Here is a 22,259-nt window from a genome sequence, read left to right as displayed (position 1 = left end):
TGTACACTGCAGGTAGGAGTGCAGACTGGCGCAGCCACTGTGGAAAGCAGTATGGAGATACCTCAAAAAATTAAAAATGAAACTGCCTTAATCCACTTCTGGCAATTTATCTCAAAAAAACATGAAACACTAATTCAAAAGAATATATGCACGCCTATGTTCATTGCAGTGTGATTTACAATAGCCAAGATTTGGAAGCAGTCCAAGTGCCCATTAGTAGATGAGTGGATAAAAAAGCAGTAGTACATTTACACAGTGGAATACTATTTGGCTATAAAAAAAGAAAGGAATATTATCCTTTGTGACAGCATGGATGGACCTGGAGAACATTATGCTAAGTGAAATAAGCCACTCAGAGAAAGACAAGTACCATAGGATTTTACTCTCAAGTAGAATTTAATGAACAAAAGGAACTTACAAGCAAAATAGAGACAGACTCATAGTTAGAGAGCAGGCTGACAGCTGTTGGGAAGCAGGTGGGGGACTGGCTGGGGCAGAGGTGGAGGCATTGAACAAAAAAGAAAAAAACAGAAAAAACTCATGGACAGAGACAACAGTGTGGTGATTACCAGGGCAAGGAGGGTGGAGGGAGGTGGAGGAGGGTACAGGGGGAATAAACGGTGATGGATGGAGACATGACTTGGAGTGGTGAACACACAACACAGTGCACAGGTGATGGGTTATAGAATTGTATGCCTGAAACCTGTATAATTTTGTTAACCGGTGTCACCCCGATAAATTCAATAAATAGGAAAAAATATTGTGTAGAATGTCCCTAATTTAGATTTGTCTAATGTTTCCTGTTAGTTAGATTCAGGTTATACATTTTGGGAGTAAATATTACAGAAGTGATACTGTATTTTTTTTTACACTCAATACTATTTTCTACCAGTTACAGGTGTACAGCTTAGTGGTCAGACAATCACATACTCCACAAACTGCTCTCCCTGTTATCCGAAGCACCTCTCGACACCATACCTACTCACCACAACGTGGTTGACTACATTCCCCAGGCTGTCATTCACACCCCCACATCGACTTATATAACTACGCATTTGTACTTCTTAATCCCTTCGCCTTTTTCACCCATATTCTATTCTTCCAGATGGTGCACAGCTTCTATTTGTCCTGTTACTGGTGGTGGTAACTTTGCTGAAGGTGTGGTTCTCCAAGTTTGTCCACTATAAAATTACTTTTTCCTTTCTAATTAACTAATCTTTGGTACTGAGTTAATAGTACACTCCTCACAAATGTTTTGCCCACTAATGTGAGCACCCATTGGTGTTTTGTGACTGAACTGTTAGTATAAGGGCTGTCAAAGGATAATTCTTAATTCCATTATTCCATCTACATTTCTTAATTGGCATTTCATTGTAACAAAGAGCTTTTTTCTTCTCCCCATTTATTCATGCATTTATTTATTTACATCTACCTGGACAAATGGCTTCCTATTTTATTCAATGGATTAGAGTCCATTGAATCATGTCAATATTTGGCTAACAGGAAGCTCTTCAACCTGCTTCTGTCGGCATTGTTCTCTGAGCCCTTTCTCACATTCTGGCACAGCGAGGTTTTCCATGCTCATCTTGCACTTGGCTTGTAGCCTTGGAGGCAGGAATTTTTTCCAAAGGTTCATAGTTCATTACAGTCGAGAATTGTGTTTAGAAACTCAGATCTGTGTGTTAGGTATGCACTTTACTACTGGGATTTCATTACTCAGGCCTCTCAGTGGACGTAACCAATTAATATATGTAAGGCTATCCATACACATATCTATTTTCTACACACATCTATAGTATATAATATTGTGTGTTATACATTATATGTAATGTTGTATAATATATGTATATGTATATTATATATGTAAGTCCATTCCAATACCTCCAATTCCAGTCCAACACCACAGTATTAATTCCAGTTTTTTCCCCTCCTATATTTGCATCCCTCTTCTTCCAGAGTAAGAAATTATACCCAGTCATATTAGTCCGTTCAGGCTACCATAACATCAATGGGTAGATTAAATCACACAAGTTTACCTTCTCACAGTTATAAAGACTGGGAAATCTGAGATCCAGATGCAGTCCACTGAGAGCCCTATTCCTGGCTTGGGTAATTGTGGCACAGAAACTAGTAAACCTCCCTAACCCATTTACCACAGAATTCATTTCAACTTCCTATCTCTTCAGGTCTAGTTCTCTCCGCAGTTTTCCCTCTGTATGGCCTGGCCTCTCACTTTCTAACAAGATGTCTCTATGAATTTCTTCAAATCCCTTTCTCTTCACAAACATCCTTATTATTTTGTCTTCACTTAACTATCTTTTCCTTTGTCTTCGTCAGAGAACAAAATACCTCTGCCCTAGCATAACTCTTACACTTGTGCCCTTGTTCTCTTTTCTTCCTGTCTCCTCTGGCCATTTTTCCCAGAAAAAAAAATCCCCCCTTCTATTTGCAATGCAGTGTGCTTGCTATCTCTCGTGCCCTCTCCTTTCTCCTCTCTTCTCTTCCCTCTCCCTCTCCCCCTCTGTCTCTGTGTCCTAACTCAGCCTACACATGCTGTCGTGCCTGAAAATTCTAAGCTCAGTTTTGCTACTGGTTAAAGTTATTATCAGATCTCCTTCCTTACTTTTATTTTTACCATCTAACTTTCCCCAAGTGATCTACACTGCGTTTAGTTTCCACTCCTTAACCACTCTCAGTCCCGTGAAATCCCGTGAAATCTTCAGCCTTCACCACCCTGCTGAAACTGTCCTTTCAAAGGTCAACAATGTAGAGACAAACTGCTATCTCTATTTATTCTTTTTTTTTTTTTTTAGTTTCCAGCCTCTCGGTGGCATCAAGGATTGTTGACCAACAATTCTTTCTGGACAACAGTTGTCCTGATTCTTCTAGCCATGGATCACCCCTTGCATCTGTGTCATTCTGGCTCCTTCCATTCCCTAGATCTACATTTGACACAAGGATGGGTGTAGCTTTTGCTCCTCCCTCTGTGGATTTTTTTTTAAAAGCTTAAAATAGTTAAAAGCCAGCAATGTCCATCACAACCAAAATAAAATCCAAATGCTTGACTTGCTTTCCACAGCTCTCCATCTACTGTGCCCACCTTCCTTTTCCCACATTGTGAAAACTTAGCCTCTTTTCATCCCTTGTCCCAGTCAAAGGGAACTATTTTTAATTCCTAAGCATTCCCTGAACTTTTATTCTCTAAGCTCAGTTTTCACTTCATATACCTATGAACAGCTTAAAATTTTTGTCATGTGTTTAAAATGTTTTCCTCAATATAAATGCTCAAGTCCTATATATCATTTAATAATAATAATAACTTGACTATTATTAACACAACATGTCAGGTACTGCCCTAAGCACTGTGTACTTATTAATTCATTTAGTCTCCAAGACAACCCCATGACCCCAGCTGAAATACTGCCTCCCCTATGAATTCTCCCATGTACTGAGGAAGAGACTTCTTCCCACTCTGAAATCTCAGATCTCAGAGGGTTATATTTTACAGCACGAGATGCTTTGTCTCTTCTATTATATTTGTATCTTATCTTTGCTTACTCAGCCATAAGGTTATGAGGGCAGAAGTCTTGCTAACCCCTTATCGCACACTTAAATCTTCTTTCTTACCCTTCCGGGCAAGCGTTGAAATCACCTGTTATAAGAAACCACCTGATTCTAAAACAGTCTATTAGACATTTTCATCTGCACCCTTCAGTTCTTTGCATGTCTTACCATCTGTTTCAGTCTCTACTGCAATCACCTACTTATACATGTCCTGAGGAGACAGCTTCCTACTGAGGCAAGCACAAGATCTCAACCCTTTTCTTATCAATAGCACTGGCTACAATACACTGACAAGTAGGTGCTCAGTAAGTGTGGGATGAATAGGTGATCACCCCAAGCATGACTAGCTGATCTTCCAGGTCACAGGATATTGCAACCTAAAAACCGAAAGGGGATAATAACTGTTGGGGAAAACACGTATTGTTGAGGATAAAATAGGCAATTAAATTTTTACCACACAATATAGTCCAAGACAATCAATTGTGAGGCTGAGTATGAACATGTTAAGTGTAATGGAGGCCCCATTTCACCATTTACAAAAATTAATTCAAGATGGATCCTAGACCCAAACATAAAAAAGATAAAACCATAAAGCTTTTAAAAAGAAATGTAAGAAAAATCTTTATGTGAGGTGGGGCCTGGTATTCAAGTTTCTTAAAGAGGTCACAGAAAATGATAACTATTTTAAAAACCCAATAAATGTGATGTTATCATATTTTTAAAATGACTACTCATTAAAAAATATTCTTAAGAAAATTAATAGGTGAGCTGTGCATTGGGAGAAAACATTTGCAAAACATATCTGACAAAGTACTAATATGTAGTGTGAATAAATAACTCTCCTAACTCAATAATAAACAACTAAAACTAAGATAATAGGATGGCAAAAATCCCATGGAAAATTGCTCAACATCATCAGTTACTAGAAAAATGTCAATCAAAATTAAAATACCACTACACACTAACCAAAATATTTAAATTAAAGAATCTAACAACAAAAGATATTGTCATTGGAGGACCTGAAATTCTCTTACATTTTTGGTGGCAATGTAAAATAGTACAACCACTTTGGAAAAAGTATAACAGTTTCTTATCAAAAAAACCTATACATACTCCACAACCCAACAATTCCATTCCTAGATATTTACCTAAGAGAAAGGAAAACATAAGATCACCAAAAAAATAAAATGCAGACACCACACTAATAATGAACAAAAACAGGAAAAAGCTAAGTGCCCACCAATAAGAAATTGGACAAACAAACTATAGTGTGCATAGTCAGCCCTCTGAGCAATAAAAACAACTACTGACGGACCAGACAGAGGCTAAATGAAGATATATTGTGCTAACTAAAAGATTTCTAAAGAGACAACCTTCTGCATGGTTTCATTCACATGGAATTTTGGAATGGCAGGAAGGTCGGCAGGTGCCTCTCAGTAGAGGGGAGTGGAGACTGGCCGGGAAGCATCACATCGCATGAAAACTTTCTGACTGATGATAATTTCCTGTGTGTGGAGTGGATCTGGATTATATACCTACGTGCATTTGTACAAAATCCAGCAAATGCACATAATAATAATTGGGTATTACATTGTATATAAGTTGCTCATCAAAAGTAAAAACTAGTTGTGTGATATTAATAAGTTTGATACTAGTAAGCATCAAATTCTAGTTAAGTATGCTAAAATATTTAGGAGGAAATATTTCTGCAATTTACCTTCAAATGCATCCAAAATAAGTGAGATGAACAGTTACAAGGAAGGACAGAGAGATGGGTACATATGTGTTTTAAAAAACATTGTAAAAAATGTTAATGGTGGGCACTGTGTGGGGAACTATACAGGTGCTCAATGTCAAATTCAATTTCACTATTAGGAAAAACACAATGGGGGACTGAAACACTGTGTGGGAGGAGACTCTTTTGTTATACAACCCTAAGAATTGTTTCAAGTGTTTGCCATAGGTTCAATGTACATATATACATTTATGTATATGTGTGTGTATACATACATGTGTATGTATATGTGTGTTCATGTGTGTGTTTACATATAAATATATATAAAAGGTGAAGTGCTGTTATACATAACTAATTTGTCTATTATATTGAATTAATAGTACTAAAAATTATATTCAGTAGACTATGGTTGGCTAATAAGGTTCCAATTACTCATTTAGAGCAAATGAAAGGCAATCTTTCCAAACTGAACTTAGACTTGCTTGATATTTGGGGATTGTGGAGAAGGGTAAAAATACAAGAAAAATAGTATGCACAAGTTCTCAGCTTTTTTCTATTGCAACAATTTTAATCTCTTTGTAAACTTCTTTGCTTATTTTCTTTTACATGTATTAATACTTGAGTTTTTCTAAATTTCCACTTACATTTAGGCAGCAAATATATCCCTTAAACAAAAAGCTGGTAATTTATTTCTCAGAATTCCTCTCTTTTCTGTCTCCACTCCTACCATTTCCTTACCCCTTCTCTGTAGCCTATTCAATTTCATCCAGTTGTCCCTTGTTTTTTGAAACATTTTCTTTGCGTGAAGACTAAATCCCCATTTCCTCCTTTTTGATCTCCGTTTAGTCTTGATTACAAACCTCACTGAATTATGGCATTACTTAGCTCCTTCCTCCACCCACTCACCTTCATGAGACTAGTCACATCTTCTGCTTTCAAAAACTAATTTTGATGATGGCCCACTGGACATGATTGCTTTAACATGGGTTTTTAAAAATCTGTGTTCCTAGAGTAAGCAAACACAGGGAGGAAACCCAGGGATCCCTAAAAATGTTGATACTTTGGGGATTAGTTAAATATGTTCAAATACTCTAGAATAGCATTCAAGAAGAGAGTTCTAAGGTAGTTAAAACTCTTCATTCTCTTCTTTTATAAGGAGATAGACCAGTGGCTGGCCAAACCAAACAATGGTAAACATTTGTTCTTTTTGATTTGAAAGATATTCTCTAATTGGAGAATTAGAACACTCTAATTGGAAACAACATCTTTATGATTCAGAAAACAAAGCCCCAACTATGGAAGGATACCAGCTCTTCCCATTTTGCAAGCCAAAGGCCCATTCCTGAAATCCCTTTCCTGAATCTATTTCAAGAAGTTCTATAAACTGCAAAGGTTCCTGAACTGAAATGATATTAAGTCTTTCCTCACTTTAACTACTATATAAAAACACAGAATCACAAATGTTGGAGCTAAACAGAGTGACCATTTATTCCATTATTTTCTCAATCGCTCTCTGCAGATCTCTCCTTCTATAGAATATTATGTGGCGTGGCTTCCTTGATTAAGAAAGGCGAGAGGCGCTGGATTTAATCATATCCAAGCCTTGAATGAACTAGGGTAAATTGTAGTGATTCTTTACTGAGTAACTCACCTTTTCAACTGTCATTTTATTTGCAAAGAGGCAAAGTGACGAGCTTCGATTATGAATAGCACAAACTAGATCTGTCTTTTCATTCCAAGATTAGGGCTTATATATATATATATATATATGTATATATATATATATATAATTAAATGGGATATATATATATCCCATTAATTTAATAAGCTAGCATTAAATGTTATATCCAGAAATGTCCGTGCACTACATCCTGGTTATATGTCCGACACTTCCTTTTCCTCTCTGTGACAGAGCACATCAGAGAGCTTACCTTTTCGAGTATTCCGGGGCTTATCTACCAAAACATGAACATTGTCAGAAAAAGGTTAACACAGAGAATATTAAACAAAAAAAATCCCACTTCCTGTTCTCTCTTCCAATAAAAACAAACAAACAAAAAAGCTCAAGTAAAGCAGCTCACAAAGTTTCTACAGGTAAAAAAAGACCCTTCTGTTATCAAAAATAACAATTTTAGTAAGTTAAGCCTTCAGAGTAAAGGACAGACTGAAAGGTCACAGTTGACCCACTTTCCCCTGGTCCACATCACACATCATATGAAAAATAACCTGGTTATGTCCTTAACAAGTAGCCGACAGAAAGACCACGCCTCCACAAGGTCTCTGGGGCAGGTGTGCACAGGTATCACAAAGCAGTCGGCAGCATCCAGCTGGCAGAGGTCATTCCTAACAAGCCCGAGGAAATAAAAGCCAAGCCAGTGAGACAGAAAGAGGAAGTGGTGTACAGGACCGTCCTTCTTAAACAGGTTCTCTATTCCACATTTTTCAATTAATTATAAAAGCAACAGAATTTCTCAAATTATTTTATTTCAGTAAGACATTTTCATAATCTAGACTATCATCTTACTCTGGCAAACAAATGTTACCAAAAAAATATTATTCTCCCAAAGACATCACTGAAATAAACTCTAATTTAGTCTAGTCCCCCATTTTAACTCCTGAAAGCCATCTTCCAATGCTCATTCGATGCCCCAAGCACCACGGGTAAAGGAGTACAGTACTTTTCCGAGATGGGCTCCGTCCAGCTGGAGGTGCATAGAACTGACATGAGTGAATTTACATTCCTTCTGACCCTAAAAACGACCCAGTGGCAGTTTCCGCAGTTAGATGAAAAGTACATGTTGTATCATGACAAAGCTACTTGAGAAACAGGAGAAGAGACGCAGCTCTTTTTCCTGAGACTGTTACTCTCTTTAGAAGAAAAACTACCGTTTGAGGCCATATTGACTCCCGTGACCTAGTCCTGCAGGTGACCCACGAACACTGGGTTTTTGCTGCAGCAACCAGGTTGACGAAGGCTTCTGTGCTGCTCTTTGGATGACAAGGCGGTGTGTGGCTTCCATCAAATTGCTGGTTGACTCTTCCATGGGCCTAAATCATACCCAGTAATGTAATCAAACCAGTTCGGCTAAATTATACACCATATATCAGTAAATGGCTTTTGTAGGTCACTAGCCTACACACAATCTGGCATAAAGTACAACAGATAAAAAGAAATGTTTGAACATTTCCAAGAAACTCACATGCATTACTTAAGGTTTTAACTAATAAGAAACTATTAGAAGAAAAGAGAGAGACATGAAAGCCTCACAAGGCTGTGTCCACCCCAAGCGTCATTAGCTGTGATCTGTAATCAGGCCCTCGCTCCAGTTACTGGGCGGCGCGGCCACCCGCCCAGAGGGAGGGCAGCCGGCCGCAGACCAAGAATGAGAAAACCAATTTGAAAAAAAAAAAATGAACCTGAATGATAACTGAGCCCAGATGGGGAGAAGAAAGGTTAATGCTGGAACTGGTCTTACTTAAAGGCCACAGTAAATTTCAGCCACAGAAAAACTTGCCCAGACAGGGAAAACACTGTGTTGTTCGCCTGGAGTGCAAAGGGAAGGGAACTGACTCACTTGGACGGAGCAGCAGGGTCTTTTCCCAGTGTCAGTGGAACAGGAGGTCCGTGAGCAGGAGTTACAGGCCGTGCAGGGAAGAAGCAGCTGTTTCCTATTATTTGCGTATATTTGTCCGACGGGTAACAAGGTGGGCAGAGTGCCACCGGCACTGCTGTGCGGACCTCCCAAAACGGCAAGGGCAGATCACTGGCCTCCCTCTGCTGCCACCAGGAAGGGATGCATGATACATCTATCCAGAGGGACCCCTGCACAGCTAGGACCTGTCGCAGGGCCACGGGCAGGCAGCTCTATGAAAGAAGAAATAAATCGGGGGATGGCTTTTGAAACACGCGTTTGGAATTTTGGTTACAAACAATACCAAGAGGAACTGGACCTACATGTAAATAAACATCATTCCATCTTCAGAAAATCTTTTAGTTACTGAACATTGTAAATGACCTCAGCTATGGCTCAGACAGACACTACCTAAAACACCAAATCCATGGCTTGGCAAGAAGGATGGCAGAAGAGATAAAGACCCAAAACTCTGTGTCCCCTCTCACAGACCGCCCGCACCTCCTTTTCCATGCACCCACTGGGAAGTGGGCTGGGAGGCAGGGCAGCCTCAGGGATGCAGGACAGGGGAAGGCCAAGAATAGATCTGGAGGGGCGGTGAAGAAGGGCCTGCGTGCTCCTACAGGCTCTATTCTCAATGCAGCAGCAAGAGTGAGCCTGCTCACGCCCAGCTCAGGTGTGTGAGCCTCTCTTCTGCTAAAACCCCTCCAGTGGCTTCCCACTGTGTCGAAAGGAAAGCTGCAATGAATTTAGGCTTAAATTTAAAACCTGAAACCATAAAACTCCTAGAAGAAAACAGGCAGTAAATTCCTTTACATCAGTCTTAGCCTCATATTTTTGGATATGTTTCTTCTGGCAGAGGCAACAAAAGTGAAGGTAAACAAATGGGATTACCTCAAATTAACTAATTTTTGCCCAGTAAAGAACACATCAACAAGAAGAAAGGCAGCCTACTGAATGCAGGAGGATATTTCCTAATGATAAGTCCAATAAAGGATTCATAAGCACAATATATAAAGAACTCATACACAAAACAAACAGCACAATTTAAAAATGGCAGAGGATCTGAATAGATATTTCTCTAAGACAGATATACAGATGGCCAACTGATACAGGTAAAAATGCTTAACATCACCAATCATTAGGGAAATGCAAATCAAAACGAATTTGAGATCTCATTTCACACCTGTCAGAATGGATAGCAGCAAAAAGAAAATGAAGAACAAGCATTGGCGAGGATGTGGAGAAAAGGGAACCCTCTTGCCCTACTGGCAGGAATATAAACCAGTACAACCATTACAGAAAACAGTATGGAGATTCCTCAAAAATTAAAAATAGAACTACTGCATGACCCAACAAGTCCATCTCTGGGTATTTGTTATCTGAAGAAAATGAAAACAATAATTCAAAAAGCTACATCCACCCCTATGTTCACTGCAGCATTGTATACAATAGACAAACTGTGGAAGCAACCGAGGTGTCCATCGACAGGCTAGGGAGTAAAGAAACGATGATACATATACACAACGGAATATGACTCAGCCATAAAAAATGAATGAGACCTTGCCATCTGCAACAACATGGATAGACCTAGAGGGTATCATGCCAAGTGAAGTAAGTCCGGCAGAAAAAGACAAATACCGTATGACCTCACTTACATGTGGAACCTAAAAAAGAAACGAACAAAGCAGAAGCAAACTCACAGAGAAAAAACCGATGGTCGCCAGGGGGCGGGTCAAAAAGGTGAAGGGGAATGTAGTCAATAAAGTTTGCACGTGACTGAAAATCACTAGAATTAGTGCAGTGATCTCATTGTGAGGGACATAAATGTCAAATCATACTGTACACCGGAAACTAATATAATATTGTATACTAACAAGTGTTACAATTTTAAAAATGTAATAAATAAAGTGGCACGGCCGTAAGAATAGACTAACCTTAGTTGAGAACAGTGGGAAAAAGTTTAACAGGTAATTGCTTCAATAATGTGTTCTCTGTGAAACTTTCACCAACATCCACACACAATTTTTTCTCCTCTTCTGTGTTCTTCTATTGTTCTGTATTTGTATGGCTCATATAAAATTCTCAGTATTCAATCATTTTGACCACAAAGAAGATAAATTTATGTATCTATTGCACCGCTGCATGCTTGGCTATTGCAATTACTCTTCCGTATGCCTGTCTCCGACTGTGATTTCCTTAACATCAGAAAACTTGTTTTGTTTAGCCATGTATCTCTGGGACCTAGGTAGTGCCTAGGACATTATAAGAGCATTAAAAATTTAATTATTTAAAAACTTTGCAAGTATTTTAAAAAGTGTGTGGCTTTAGCACATGAGCATACCACTCCATAACACGTGCAAACATCTCCAGCAGATGAAGATCAACACTGAACTCAAATCGGCCTTGAGCAGTTTCACTTCAGATTAAATATCTCATAGAAATAAAATGATGGTGGGAAATCAGGGAAACCAAACCGATAAAAGAAGATCAGAGACAGAAGCTGAGCATTTCATCTACAACCAGGTGCCAGCATATCTGGGAACCGGAGCCTTACTCACGTACCTCATGTGACAAAGGTTTTGTCTGTGAATTACAGATTTTCAATTAAAATAGAAGCGTACTGTTAAGAACATTAGGAGTTATTGACAAAGTGTATAATTAATTTGGATGTTTTAAAGTGCACACCATCACCACTGCTATATCTTTTATTTGGAAAAACATAAACCCCATAACCATTCCTACTAAAGAAAGGAATTTAAACCTCAAAAACCTAATTGTATTTAAGCAATATTAAGGAAAGGAATTTTGACTTAACAAACATGAAGATAATAAAACTTAATTTTATAGACTATGTTTGGCCTTGAATCTTACGTCAAACAAAATGAAAAACTTAGGAAGATATTGCAATAAAATCTACAAGATTATAGACAAACATTTTGGCAAGAAACAATTGTGTATGTTTGGTTAGGCAACACCAAAATAATAGTAAAATGGCATCCCTATGGCTACCAACCAACCCCAATTAAATATTAGTTTAAAGTCTGTCTTTTAAGTAAAAAAAAATTCTCTTATGTTAATGGAAGCTCTCCAGACCAAACTCTCATTCGCCTTCATATAACCAGTCACAGCAGTTAGCCAAAGTGTGTTACAAAAACCTGAGTGACAGTGGAAGGGAATTTATAAAAATGTTTCAAGTAAGACTGTCATTGTCAGTGGTTCGTTTTTCCTTCGATAACAGAAACCTAAGAAATAATTTCCTTCAGATATAAAACTGGTGGTGATTTAATAATTATTATCATCCCAGGAGTTTACAAATTGTACTAAATGAATTACCTTGGTAAAGATGCATTCAGAAAAGAAATCAAATGTTAGACCCCAAACCTGGATCATAGATTCCTGCAAATATATCTGTATGCTGGTATGTTATGTGATATAACAAAATGTATACCTCTTTTTATCCTTCATCTTGATTTTTTTTTTAAGGAGAGGATCTTAGAAGAGTTATTTATGGACCCCCACCTAAAATACATGCTGTCTGTGAAAGGACCAACAATGAATCTGTAAGTGAAATAAATTGCCAATGTAGAGATGACACCATACTGCCTAGAACACCATATTGTTGGCTATTACCTCTATTCTGCAAAGTTCTAGAGTTAATTACAGGCTCCAATAGAGAGAGAGAGAGAGAGAAAGAGAGAGAGAGAGAAACACTTCCTGGGACACTGGGTCATAGAGATTCACAAGGTCACCAGCTACAACTCCAAAGTCTTTGGCTAGAAAAACTAACTTTCTTTATGCTGTGCCCAATGCAATGCTATAGACGTGAGACTGTTTCATGAGGTCTTCAGGATGACAGTGAGCAAAATTAAGCTGTGAAATATTTTCTGTCTTCTGTAGTTTAATTTTTATGTATAATTTTTTCAAAGGAATTTCAAACCATTAGGCAATATTTTGTCTTCATTTTAACTAATTCACCTTTTTTATATAACGCAGCTATGCAATGATTTCTGTGATATAATGGTAAGTGCCACATTTCCATATGAAATTTTCTTACTCTTTTTCTGTGAGTCTTCCAAGATATTGAATGAGGCAGATTCTAAGCTCAGCCTTACTCTCAAATTATGTTGCTATTAAATGTTCTTTTGAGAGTCAAAAAGATCACCTTATAACCCCAAACTCTTATGTTTCTCTCTCTCTTTTAACTCTAACAATGTGATGCACCACTGTACTTCTGTCTTCGGAAAGGTGAAATGCAGTCGTTAGAGAGGAAGTTCTTAAAATTAACAACCCCAAACCCTAGACCTTGAGCCCACAAGTATGAAAGAACACTGTTGCCAAATTGACACCAGTCACAAAAGACTTTGAAAATTAATTCAAAAAGAGTTTGCACATGTTGTCAAATCCCTGAATAATATTGCCCTGATCCAAGTGAGCCATTATGAAGGAGTCAGAAATCTCCTGTAAGAAGCAAATGATTAGGGGTGGAAGGAGCTGAAGTGATTGGAGTGGACATTTGGCATCTGGGCATACTTCCCATGCCTTGAATAAGGAGACAGTTCGTGTTTTCTGTAAATCCAACTACAATTTCCTACAAGAACTTTGAAAAGGTGGCGGCGGATCATCCATCGTGTGACTCTTGACATGCACCACCCCTGAGGGTGGGCAGCCTAAGACCATCTCTGTCAGAGGGGGGGCAAGTCGCCAGTCACATATGGGCAATCGACAGCCACATTTTTAAAATGTATGTAGAGTCCTAGATGAAGGCAATCTGAAGATTAGAGGACGCTTATATTCCTGCTCCTTAACTGTCTGGAAGTTGGCCGCAGTGGCTTACACACTACGCACAAATAAAACAGATCGTTTCTAAGTATCTGCTTACTGAATCCCCTCTTTCCCTTCCCAACTACTCCCAGAACACAGGCACAAAAGTGGTTTTTGTCATCGGCCATATACTAGGTTTGTTTATGCCAACAAGCACACAGCTTTGCGGTTATCTCAACACTCCACCGAAAAGTGGAGCAGAAACACAAATGAAAGCTCACTAGAGTACCTGGCAAGCCTCCAGGGGCCATGCTGCGGCCCTGTCCTAGGGTCCTCGTGTGATCAGGGAAGAGTAATGCAGTCAAGAAGGCCAAGGAAAGGAGAAACACGCTCTGGCTTTGAAATTCAGATAAGGTGGTTTTATGGTTTTAATTACATTGTAATAACTACATAGAAGTAAATCTACTCTTCCTGTTTTAAGTTAGGTGAACATCTGTCGTAAATAACTCCAATGCTCTTTCTTTTGTAAACTAATTACACAATAGGCCCTATAAATTTATAGAGTGTTAGGATGCAGAATTTAATTACATAATTCACTTATCTAAAGTTTTGCTCTTTCTCAGTGCTGTTCACCCTTCTCCATGTTCACAACACATAGCAGGGACGTGTTACACAATGCGAATTTCAGGTTGGAAAGGAAAAGGAACAAAGCTGTGTGACTGTATTGTTCTACCTCTCTCTTTCTGAAGAGAAGCTCATGTAATCACTCAATTTAAAATACAGGTATTATTTTTAAGTCACTTAACCTATAAGTGATGTGCTTTTCTGAGAGGTGTGAAAAGGATAATCAGGAACTCATTTACTTATTATTATTAATAAATCCGTACTCATTCATTACCTATGATATGCCAGAGAATAGACTACACACGAGAACTATAAAGAAAAGCAGAAATTCACATTATGTTGGGGAAAATGATATAAGTTATTAGATATGTTCGAGTAAACGGTACGCCAAATTCTGCGATCCCAAAGCCGCTAATCCCGGGGACCAGGGGGACCATCGGGAAAGCTTCTGAAAGGTAACATAGGAGGCACACCTTCAGGTTGGTTTCCAGGAGCAGAGGCTCAGCTGGTGTTGACCCTGAGAGATTGATTTCTAGAACTAGAGCTAGAAAGTCACCTGGAGCCAAAAAAACCCTCAGGTGCCAATTACTTTCACTGTCCTTACCCAAGGGCCCCGTAGCCTGATGACTTTGCTTCGCTTTGTCTCCCTGCTCCCTGGGCCTCTGCACACCGACAGTTCTCACTCTGCACTGTCCACACACTGTGGAGAGCCAGCCCCGTCCATCTGCTCCAGGCCAGACCCTCAAGGACGCCGGAGTTTTGGACAGAACCCTTCACGCAAGTTCAATCCCTAGCCACCAGCCAATCTGAAGAGGGAGTGTTAGGGTTCATTCTACTCCCGATCCAGTCACTAGCACCCCCTAAACAGGGACCACCCATCCTACTGTTGAGCAGAGCTCTAAGGGGGAAGGCAATTTTTCCTACAAGGGCCAGTTGGAGGTGGCAGGCATTGAGATCTGGGTAGTTCTAAAGTAGGAGCTGGGTTTGCTTTATAGATAAGAATATAAGTGTCCTGTCTAAGCTCCACTGTCTATATAGACATGAAGCTATAACTATAACAATGATGATAATAAGTACCATTTATGAAAACTCTACTGTGCCCCAGTTACTGAGATACTTTATACAGGGCTGGGCCAAAGTAGGTTTATAGTTGTTCATATGAAATATAATAAATAAGAATATAAGAATAAAGCCTGTGTTTCGCATACTCACAACTGTAAACCCAATTTTGCCCCACTTTGTATCATCAAGCCTAATACACAAGACAATTACATGTACCTTGTCTATTATTCCCACTGAATAGAGACTAAAACAGAGGTTCAGAGAGGTTAGATAGCATGCTCTAGGTCAGTTCAGAATCGTCAAATCCAGGATTTAAACCTGGGTATACCTGACCCTCCAAATCCATGCCTTTCTACTGCTCCATGCTGATTCTTTGGAGCCTTGAAAAAAAACTGGTGCATGTATGTGATTGCAGGCTTGGATTTGATGAGAGTAGTAAGTAGTAAAAAAAAAAAAAATTGGGGCCACTTTTGGAACTCCTTTGGTGAGTATACTAATAGTTTACATTTGTCTTATAGAAGTGTCATGGAGAGTGACAAAACAGCAGGATGCATAGAGATGCACAGTAGAGAGACTCAGGAGGCAAGCGAACAGTTGTTCCAGGGCACAACTGGAATGTCTGAAGGAAAGCAGCCATCAGGAGACAACTGAGGAGTGAAAATATTTGGAGAGGATTTGGGAAGTAAAGGGAAGCAAAGCGAAGTGGGTAAAATGTCACCATTGATGGGACGGAGAGAGGAGAAGCAAATGAAAGACACTGAGAAATAGTACCGAGAAAGAGAGGAAAGAGTAATACGATGGCACCTAGGAGAGAGCAAGGTTACACGTCTGCGGGAGTGGTCAGGAGTGTTCAAGGATGTAGAGTGGTCCATCAGAATAGGACCTAAATGGAAAGCTGGTAATAAACAAAAAAAATTATCCACTTCCCACTGGGTTGACTAGAAAACATTAAATTCAAAAAAAAAAACCCTGCTAAAAGTATACTTGCAATGACTTCTCACATGTAGTATTCAGGAAATTTTCCTTCCCAAAGTCAAGGTGGTTTGTGTAGAAACTACTGATCCTTCCCTGAAGGAAATCTTCCTCCAGAGCAATCAACTGCGCTAGAGAAGGAAAGCTCCATGCAGGGAGGAAGTTGAGACACAGCTCCAAGTCCAGTGTATTCTCTGCCACGCTGAGGGCCATCCAGGTCCAAATTTCACATATTTGCTTTACAAAAATTATTGTGTGTTAACCCCTGAAAATTAATAGTCAACAGAATCTACCTCTGATTCCAAAAGAATATTATTCAAATAATAGAATACTTGAAAAGACTTGAGAAATTGGTACTGCTGTTTCATTGATTAAAAAGAGAGGTGACTGTTTCAGTGTATTATTCGTTATTCTTCTCACATAAATTAAAGCCATCATCTACCTATAAGTCTCAAACCCTTTATACATTCATATCCCTCCATACGGGGTGTTGGGAGGGTGAGGGTAGACTGGGGCAGTCATTAGTGCTCTTCACCAAAAACGTATGGCTCTTCTTCCAGAAACACAGCAGGACTGCAATGTTCTGCTCCCTTGTGTGAGGCCCGATAACTTACCCTAACAAATGAAAGGTGCCGAATGCCAGTCTGGATTGTATTAAAGAACTAGTACATGATTCACGGTGCTCTTGCTTCCCTCTGCCACCTGGGATCCAAGTGAGAATAACCTGGGCCAGGACCTCCAGCCAACCTACAATGGACATGTAGCATGAGCAAGAAATAATTTCTGTTGTTTCAACCTACTGAGATGTGGGTGTTGTTTGTTACTACAGAATAATCTAGTTTGCCTGAATGGATACAGTGTGTACAGTTTGTACAGTGGTGGAGAAGATGTCGTAGAGGAGAACAAAGGAAGGCTTGATAGGATTTCACCATCACAAATTGAATTCTAAATCAGTGCTGACTTTATCCCATTCATGAACGATAGATGCTGAATAGATAGCACATGGAGATGGGAGGGAAACCCACAAGCTAGGCCAGCACACGAGGCCAAAGCAAGGCAACCTGCAATCACTTACCTCGGCCAGCCACCACATCACCCAAATGCTACTGTATTGGAAGAGACTCACCACATAATTTCTTACAACCACAAAAGAACAAGAACCAAATTCTACATCTTGGTAAAAGATGACACATGCTAACATCATGGAGAAGTAGCGGTCCTCACAGATTTTATGGTTTGGATCAGGAACACCAGGGATTGCTTAGGGACTGTAAGTCTCCCAACTTTGATTGATTTTTACCAGCTAGTAAGGATACATTTTACTCTGGGGACTCAGAACTGACAAGAATAGTTTCAGCCAAAAGCCATACTTTTTTTACCACATGGTTAAAAATATACATATTGGTTTGGCAATTTCTTACTTGCATATGGATACAACACGTTTTAAAATTTTGTGAATTGTAAAGACTAATTGCTTTCTGAAACTTTGAGAGAAATTGTGAATTTAGAAAAGTTCATGTTAATGTTGAAGGAAGTTAATACATTTAGTTTTAAAGAGTAATAGGAGTAAATGACCAACACATATTAAATAGGATAAGTATACATATTATACAATATTTTTAAAAATTCAAATATTTATATACATACAAAAACTTCTACAAAGTTTTGCCTTCAGCAATAAATGTAGAATTATTTTTGCTTTGTCATAGTTTATCTGTTTTCAGAACATAAATTTCCTTTGAGAAAATCTGATATTTTTAAAGAGAGAAATAGTATAAAAGGACTATCAGTAGTGTTTTAATAAGTGGAAACTTTACTCTTAGAGTAATTGAATGTGGGATATATGGCCAAGGAAACAAAATGTTAGAATATATGAAAACTTTATAACTAATTTTGTAATTCATTCTGGAACAACTACCAAAGCTTTGGAAGCAAGTGTTCTAAGTTCACTTAGAATATTACTAATCAATCTATGTCATGCAATCAACCAGCCCTATCAATCCTGTAGCACAGTGCTGGAACTATGGGATGCCTGAAAAGTGAAATACTTGGTTCATATTAGATGGAACTGTCCACGATTATCTTTAAACCCCTATGTGCTACATGAAGGAAATTTGTCTCAAGCGGAGTTATTTCCTACATTGAACCTTGAGGCTAGAAAGCCCCTGAACCACATAAATAGTTTCCCCCAGAATTTATAATCTTAATTCTTATAATCTTCTCTTCTTTTCTAGCCCCTACCCTCCAACTCCTTCAACCTATACCTCTAATTTTAACATGATTTTATTTGAAATGGGGATAAGAAGAATTAAGTCCTTTATATTGCCAAGGAATTAATGAGTCCTGATTTTAATAGCAATAGTACATTTTTCTACTGCTATAGAAATGTATGTAAGTACCATCTATATAACTTTAATCTGCATTTCATTTATATACATTTAACATTTATTTAGATATGTATGAATATTTTAAATACAATTACATATTACATTAAACATCAATAACACATTAATTATATTTAAAATTTAATACAAAAATGTAATATTTAAGCATTCAAAGCAGCACACATCTGTAATTAATAGTACTCCTCATGGCTATAATTTTATATTAAACAGTATGATTATTTGGCTAATGTCTCTCTCACTATTAGACTAAATTTAATTAGAGCAAGGAACATGTCTGATTTCTTCACCCCTGAGTCTGTGACTTGTTACACAATAGGTATTCAATTAATATTTGTTGAGGAAATGAAGAATGAAGGAAACACTCCATGTTGGCACAGATTTCCCGATGCTTCACTGGCTCAAAGCATTTTTGAAATTCTTCTGATTATTTTGAGAATGTGTAGTTTCATATGATTTCTTTATGCATTTACCAGCCCCAACCCTCCAGAAGAATGCAACACTCTATACTACTATTGAATCAGAAATTACATGCATGCAATAATTGCAGGGATCAAAATGATTATTTAATTGTTAAAATATGGAAGTCTTAATGTGGAAAAAACTCAATGACTTTAAACAAGATTTATTTTGTCAATAGCTTTTTGTTTAACTTAAATAGAAGGAAAGGGGAGATAAACTTTATTGCATTCACACAAAGTGCCAGGTGCTGTTCCAGGTTTCACATGTTGCCTTATATTTAATTGTGCCAAGTCGTAGAATTTTCACAACTTTATGCATGAGAAAACTGCAGGTCAGAGAATTTAGGTATCTTGTTCAAAGTTGCATAGCCAATACTTAATTGATCAGTTCAAATTGCTAATTATAATTATATAATTCCAAACTTCTTAACCTGAAAAAAAATAGGATTTCCCCATAAGACACAATGAAATGAATTCTGAAATAATGAAGTTTACAAATCCAGCACCATCACTTAGTTCTTAAAATGTAATATGTTTTTTCTTGGGTCATTTCATCTAGCAAAATATATTAAGCAATTACAACACACTTGGAATCATAAGACCTATTTAGAAACACAGAGGAGTAGGAATGGCCAGCAAACTGGCACAAAAACAGACACACAGACCAATGGAACAGAAGAGCGAGCCCAGAAATACACTCACACTGCTACGGTCAATTAATCTAAGACAAAGGAGGCAAGAATATACAATGATGGGAAGACAGTGACTTTAATAAATGGTGTTGCGAAGACCGGACAGCTACCTACAAAAAAAATAAAAACAGACCACTCTCTTACACCATACACAAAAATAAGTTCAAAATGGATTAAACACTTAAATGCAAGACTTGAAACCATAAGACTCCAAGAATAAAACCTAAGCAGTAAAGTTTCTGACATCCACTTAAATAATATTTTTTGTATATGTCACCCTAGCAAGGACAGCAAAAGCAAAAATAAACAAATAGAATTATATCAAACTAAAAAGCTTTTGCACAAGGAAGGAAACCATCAACAAAACAAAAGGCAACCAAGTGAATAGAAAATATTCCCAAATAATACATCCAATAAGGGGTTAAAATACACAATATATGAAGAACTCATACAATCCAACATCAAAATAATCTCAAACAATTTAAAACTAGGCAGAGGATCTGAATAGATATTTTTCCCAAGAGGATATACAGTGGCCATCAGACACACAAAAAGATGCTCAACATCACTAATCATCAGGGAAATGCAAACCACAACCGTGATAAGACACCACCTCTGTCAGAATGGCTATCATCAAAAAGACGATGCAGAACAGGTACTGGTGAATTCGTGGACAAATCAGGACCCTCACGCACTACCGGTGAGACTGCAAACTGACGCAGCCACTGTGGAAAACAGTATGAGGACTTCTTGAAAAGCTACAAGTATAACTATCATATCATCCAGCAATTCCACTTTGGGGTACCTATCCAAAAAAGTTGAATTAGAAAAGAGAGATGTACCCCTATATTCACTGCATCATTCACAATAGCCAAGATACAGAAGCAATCTGTGTCCAAAGATAGATGAATGGTTTGTGTATGTATGCATATGTGTGTGTGTATGATGCAGAAAATACATATATATGTACACACACCAGCACAATGGAACATGAAATCTTGCCATTCACCAAAACATGGGTGGACCCAGAGGGTATTATGCTAAGTAAAATAAGCCAGGGAAAGACAAATTCTACATAGTTTCACTTATATGTGGAATCTACACACACAACAAACAGACTCATAGACACAGAGAAGTAATGGTTGCCAGAGGTGAGTGCGGGGATGGGTGAAAAGTAAAAGGGAATGACAGGTACACACAGGTATGACAGGAGCTCATACATATACAGCATAGGGAATATGTCAATATTGTCATTATAACTTTGTATGGGGGCAGATGGTTACTAGATTGATTGTGGTGATCACATCATAAGGTATATAAATGTTGAATAAGTATGTTGAACACCTGAAACTCATAATACTGCATGTCAACTATACTTTAATTAAAAAATTTTAATTTGCCTTAAAAAAAAAGAATGGCCACCAAATTTTGGTTTATGAGCAATATCCTCCCTATGACCCACATTCCTATTCATTAACATATGGTTTACATTTTGGCTTTTTAGTGAGTTACAGTCTAAATATATTCAAATACATTTTAAGTGAAAATGAGTATCTCCTATTTTCAAATGTTTTGATGGGGAAAGTGTTTTGAGAAGATCCAAGCAAAACAACTTGACTGAATTTTCTATTTTCACAAACCATGGTAATTTTATGAGTATATATGTTTACAGTGAGGGTGGGTTTAGGAAAGCTGGCATTTTTGTACTGCTGTTTTCCAAGAACCTCTGTTTCTTGTAAAGCTAAAGGTGAATTATACAAGAAAAATACTAGACATTTTCTTGGACCTCTGAAAGTTTTACCATATTTACTACTAAGAACATTTATTAGTTCATGAACTAATTCTTCAGGAAATTAAGGTGGTTACTTGGATTTTATCAAAAGAAAATAATAGTTAAAGGGATTTTTTACAAATATATATGACAGATCTAGTTTTACACAACTTAGAAAATATCTAGAGAAATTTCTATTTCTGCTGCCTGTCAGCACCAAAGGCATGTTCACTAAAAACAGGAAAAGTTATTTACCAGGTGATAAAAATACCATCACCATTTTCACATTTTAAAAATGATAAATTCATTGTACTATAGGGAAAACATTAAGCCATAATAATGAGCCAGTAGAGAAGGTTAATTTTTGAGTTAAAGGATAAATATTTTTCTTCATACTTATTTTTTAAACTATAGCCCATGACATGGACAATGGAAGATGGAAAATTCAAGCCACACTGACAGAGGGATTGCATTAAATAAACTGGAGGGAAGACACACGTCCACCGTGGCAGCATGAGGGGCTCTGCAGACCTGCTCCCCGGGAAAACAACCAAAACCAGCCGAAGCACCTTTTTGTTTA

Source organism: Desmodus rotundus, chromosome 1 (genome assembly GCF_022682495.2).
Source record: "Desmodus rotundus isolate HL8 chromosome 1, HLdesRot8A.1, whole genome shotgun sequence".
In the NCBI taxonomy this organism is placed as follows: Eukaryota; Metazoa; Chordata; class Mammalia; order Chiroptera; family Phyllostomidae; genus Desmodus; species Desmodus rotundus.
This window is presented reverse-complemented; position numbering follows the sequence as displayed.